The sequence below is a fragment of the Belonocnema kinseyi genome, chromosome 7 (genome assembly GCF_010883055.1).
Source record: "Belonocnema kinseyi isolate 2016_QV_RU_SX_M_011 chromosome 7, B_treatae_v1, whole genome shotgun sequence".
NCBI classification, from domain to species: Eukaryota; Metazoa; Arthropoda; class Insecta; order Hymenoptera; family Cynipidae; genus Belonocnema; species Belonocnema kinseyi.
Window position 1 is genome coordinate 77,378,862 of NC_046663.1, and position 6,186 is coordinate 77,385,047.

Consider the following 6,186-nt stretch of genomic DNA (forward strand, 5'->3'; position numbering starts at 1 on the left):
TCTAGCTGTGGTAGAGTAGGCGTTCCGCTTACATAGCCCCTTTTAGGGAGTAGTTCAGCATGGTTTCGCAGACGTTGCTGCGAAAAGTGCGATAGCTCCGGGCGTTTCTCGCACCACAGAACATGCAGCCGTGCCATGTAATCCCGTTCACGGGCCACACTCGCATCGTAGCAGTCTAGCAAGTCGTGATTCAGTTGCTCCGTCCACCCAAAGGTCACGAGATCCCGCCGATCCATCGCATTGAATCCATTTTCATTGGCTCCCCCAGCCCTAAATTGGTCGGCATTGTTGGCCGACCCATTGTCGGGAGCCCTGCGCGTTCTGTTGTTTTGAGCCGCTCTTACTACAACCATGTTTGGTGTTGTCATTGTTGTTCCCACAAGAAGCTAGGGAAAGGGGTTCGTCCATCCTTGTAGAGCCCCGCATGCCAGGATAAGGCTGCTTACTCTGAGAGGTCGCCTGGTATCCCAGAGTCACCGTTCGAGACACCTCACCCAGGTGCCATTCAGCTTTCGGCACGGTTTTCACACCTCCGCTTGGGGGTTAATTCCTTCGGGACCACCCCTGGACAATTGTCCGCGACTTCCTATTTATTTTTGTAACCATATTCAGCAGAAACCCTTGGTACAGGGACCCTCTATCCGCAACCCGAGGACGCGTTCGGTAGCTTTGTCATAGGCCCTTCGGTTTGATTCTAGAGGAATCAAAACCGTACCCAATATATGTATATATACAGGATGAACATGCTTGGGCTTACATACATGGCGAACTTAATTGCTACCCGAATTGCACAACAGCAGGGAAGAAGCCATTGTACAGGGGAATGGCTGCTGAGTGACAAATACTATAAATTGGTAATAATATTGTGTGCTTTTAGTAAGCGAAGAGTGAATTGTGTTTAACGCTTATTTGCGACATAAAAAAGGTGTGTTACGAATAGACAGGATATGTTTTGAATAAAGTGAATATAATATTACATGCGAAAATTTTAAATTGACATTACCTACAATTACTTACAGCAATTTGAATGAAAAGGTGAATCCGACCATAACCTCGAAATAATGACAGATCGGCCCGGCATGTTTATTATACTTTCGATTGATTATTATTTACCAATGAAATGTTTTGTGTTTTTGTATGTTTATTACTAACAGTGTCGGCAGTAATAACTTAAACAATAATTACTTAATAATAATTTAACAATAATTACTTATTAATCATTCTAAAAATTAACAAATTATTTCTGAAATTAATAGCTGATTTCCATTGTTTTTTTTTCACAGATCGCTTATAGATGAAATACACATCAGGAAATGCAGATAGATTTGGTGCATTTCAGCTAGTTCATTTCAATCAACATTATTGGAAAACCTTTATCTCCAGACCTTATCAAACCAAATTTGAAGATAAGGTCCAAAGAAAAAATTTTCTAAAATGCAAAAAAATCCCTAAATATTTTATTAATTAAAATACAGATAAGTTAAATTACCCAGAGATATTTTATCGATCTACCTATATAATAAAAATGAATTAGAAAGAATTTTAAAGGCTGATCAAATGGCAGTTTGAAAATCAGATCCTGAGATAACAATTTCGAAAATAGAACAATTCCTAAAACAAATGGAATAACAACTTTGGACTATGTATGTAAGACCCAGCGTGTCCACCCTGTAAGTGTATTTATATATATATATATATATATATATATATATATAGGTCATTCCTAAAGTAAATTTAAACGGAGAATTCAATGGTGACCTTCATTTTGACCTTGAAGTTGACCTTCATGGCTTTCTGAAGGTCAACTTTGTTTCTTTTTAAATGGAAACCCCCTTTTTTACATCTGCAATCGACAGAGCGTAAAATTCTTTGTTCAGGTACGTACCCAAGTTATTGATCAATTGTAACGTTCAAGGTCAGTTAGAGGTTATTTAAAATTACCAAAGTTTTCCAAGAGGTCAGTGTTATTCCTGAAGTAACTTTTAACGAGAAATCCAATGGTGAGCCTCATTTTGACCTTAAAGTTGACCTTCATGTCTTCGTATAGGACAACTTTGTTTTTTTAAATGGAAACCCTCCTTTTTTACATCTGCAATCAATAGAGCGGAAAATTTTAAGTTTAGGTACGTACCCAATTCATAGGTCAATTGTAACGGTCAAGGTCAGTTAGAGGTTATTTGAGATTAGCAAAGTTTTCCAAGACGTCAGTGTAATTCCTGAAAAAAATTTTAACGAGAAATTCTTTGGTAAGCTCTGTATTGATCTTAGTTGCAGCTTTTGGAATATTGTAAAAACATAAGGAAATTTTTCATTAAAAGTTCCCGGTGTTCTGGTGAGAGTTCTGTTCCTCCCAGAAGAGTTATACAATCCTATACAGTTTTTCGATACCTAAATCAATACCTAAGGCAATACCATAAGTCCTATACCGTTTTTCCATACGAATATTACGATTCAAAACTAAATTTACGTATTACGAGTACATACTTACTATCTTTCGCTAAAAGATTATTATGGCGCAAGCTAAACTTTCGGAACGAGAGAAAGTATCTGTATTAATGTTGCGTGGTTGGGGAGATCGAGTTCGATCTTATGATCAAGTTCGTTTGCTTTTTAGTCGCACTTTTCGTAATGGAGAAGGGTTAAATCCTGTCTCAAAATCAACAATTGAAAGGACAGTAATGCGCTTTATAAATCATGGATCAATCAAGGACCTTTAGAGAACTGGTCGGCCAAAATCTGCAGGATCTGAGGAGATGCAGATGGACATAGCCCAAGCATTTATTGAAAACCCACACCTTAGTTTACGTCGAGCTAGTGATGAGCGTGACGTTGCCCCTGAGACAGTGCGAAATATTTTAAAAAGCATTAATTTCCATCCTTACAAAGTTCATCTGGTACAAGAGCGGCTCATTACTGTAGGGAGGTTCGAGCATATTTGGATACTCAGTTCCCTCAAAGGTGAATTGGAAGAAGAGGTGAAAGCGAGTGGCCTGCTAGATCTCCTAATCTGACGCCTCTCGACTATTTTCTTTGGGGTTATTTAAAGAGCAAAATATACTCAATGCAACCGCAAAGCTTAGACCAATTGCAGAATCGGATTCTGCAACAGGCTAGTTTGATTGATTGAGAGATGATTCGTAATGCTGTAACTCATATTTACAATCGCATAGCTTTCTGTCAAGCAGCTCAAGGTTTTCAGTTCGAACATCTTCAGTGAAGCGTGAAAGGCAAGTGGACTCGCACTAATCAAGCACCCCGAAACGTGTGAGGCAAGGGGACTCAAGCTAATCAAGCAACCCAAAGGAAACAGAATTTACTACGTCCACGCCATTGTTCCTTGGTAATGCTAAACGTAAACGTAAACTGCTTGAAGAATCCTTGAAAAAACCTTGAAGATCATCACCAAGATCAATACAGAGCTCACCAATGAATTTCTCGTTGAAATTTACTTCAGGAATTGCACGGACCTCTTGGAAAATTTTGTTAATTTCAAATAACCTCTAACTGACCTTAAACTTTACAATTGACCTATGACTTGGGTACGTAGCTGAACGTAGAATTTTCCGCTCTATCGATGGCAGATGTAAAAAAGAGGGTTTCCATTAAAAAAAAAACAAAGTTGACCTTCAAAAAGCCATGAAAGTCAACTTCAAGGCCCAAATAAAGGTGACCACTGAATTCCTCTTGAAATTTACTTGAGGAATTACACTGACATCTTATAAAACTTTGTTAATTTCAAATAACCTCTAACTAACCTTGAACGTTATAATTCACCTATGACTTGGGTACGTACCTGAACGTAGAATTTTCCGCTCCATCGGTTTCAAATGTAAAAAAGGGTTCTTCATTTTAAAAAACACAGTTGACCTTCAAAAAGCGACGAAGGTCAACTCAAAGGTCAAAATGAAGGTCACCGTTAAATTCCTCGTTGAAATTTACTTCAAGAATGACCTTCACTTTTTTGAAAAATATTTTACCTGAGGAAATATCCAACTGTCGCGGGACTTTTTAGACACCCTGTATATATATTGCATTCGAATCGGCCATTCAGTCAAGTCAGTGCATCTTCAAATCAAGTTTATCATAGTTTCCATGGTGGCGCTCGAAGCTTCAAATGGATACACGTGTTAAAAAAATTAATGTTATGTTATATAGTAATTACAAATAATAAAAGTGTTTAATTAATAATGAAGTGAGATATGTGAACTGAGAAGTAAACATCAATTTTTCTCTGTGCTACTAATATTATGGAATGGCTTCTGCGTGACAAATACTATAAAATAGGAATAATATTCTGCGCTTATATACCATTCCTTTCTTTTACAGATCGATCCTACAAGAAATGCATTTCATAAAATGCAGATGGAATAGGTGCATTTCGACTTCGTGTATTTCAATCAACATTGTTAAAAATTCTTTATCTATGGACCTTATCCCAATACTGGGGATTGTTCAGCCTAAAATTAATTATCTGAATCATTTTAATGGAATCGGCGTATCGAAAAGATATCTCGGAGCACTTTTACTTGCCCGAATTGTAATTGATACCGTTTTTAGTGTGTTTTCTCTGGACCTCATCTCAAAATTTGGCATGATCAACCAATAAAATAAATTAAACACTTGCTGGTGATATGATTGTATCAGTAATAAATATAGAAAAGAAATTTTAGGCCGATATTTACACTACAATTTTTTTTTACTTATTCTATTTTCGAACTTGCAATATCTAGATCTGATTTCCAAATTGGCATTTGATGAACACCTAAAATCAATTTTAAGTAATTTTGATTTCTAACAGCATAATTTAAAGTTAAACGAGTCCTCAAACAAATATATTAAAATAACATTTCCAGTAGCTTTAATTATACTCAAACATTTTTATTTTCTGATAAGATACCAATAATGTATGAATTTAATTTTTATATCTGATAAAATAGATAATTATAGAATAATTTCTAGAAAAATTGAAATAAAAATTCCGACATAAATTTTGCTTCCACATTTCTTTTTGGTACACTCCTATCCTCAGCAAGTCTCTAATTTATTTAAGTGGTTGATTAAACCGAATTATGATATGACGTCCAGAGAAAACATTTTCTAATAAAAAATTGCTGAAAACATTATTAATTAAAATTTTAGCTGGTTAAATTACTTCAAGATTTTTTTTTTTATACACTGATACCCTCAAAATTACTTAAAATTGATTTAAGGTGTTGATTCAGTGCCAATTTGGAAATCAGATCCAGATATAGCAAGTTGAAAAATAGAATAATTTTAACAAAAAATTGGAATGAAAATTCATCCCTAAAAATACACCAAGCCGAAATGCACTAAATCTATCTTCATTTCATGATGTGCATTTCTTGTAGGACCGATCTTAAAAAAAAATTGTTAACAATTATTAAACTTAGAGATAATTTTTAACTTATTAAAATGATTGATAAGTAATTATTGTTAAATTATTAATAAGTAATTATTATTAAGATTATTACTGCCAAAACTATGAGTAATAAACACACAAACCCACAAAACATTTATTTGGTAAAGAATAATAAATCAAAAGTATAATAAACATGTCGGGACAATCTGTCATTATTTCGAGGTTATGTTCAGATTCACCTGTTTGTCCTAATCGATGTAAGTAAATGTGGGTAATATCAATTTACTGTTGTCGCATGTAATATTTCATTTACTTTATTTAAAACATATCGCGTGTATTAAAAACATACCTTTTTTATGCCATAAATAAGCGTTAAACACAATTCACTCTTCGCCCACTGGAACCGCAGAATATTATTCCTATTTTATAGTATTTGTCACTCAGCAACTCAGCAGCCATTCCATAATGTTATTAGCACAGAAAAAAATTGACGTTTACTTCTCAGCTCACATATCTCTCTTCATTATTAATTAAACACTTTTATTATTTGTAATTCCTATATAACATAACCTATATTTTTTAACACATGTATCCATTTGAAGTTTCGGACTTCACCAAGGAAACTATGATAAACTTGATCCGAAGATGCACGGACTTTACCGAATGGCCGACCCGAATGCAACTTTAAATGCGCGAAATATGTAAATACCCTTGTGCAATAACTTCCCCCCTGCTGTTATGTAATTCGGGTAGCATACAAGTTCGCCATGTATGTAAGTCTCAGCGTGACCACCCTATATGTATGT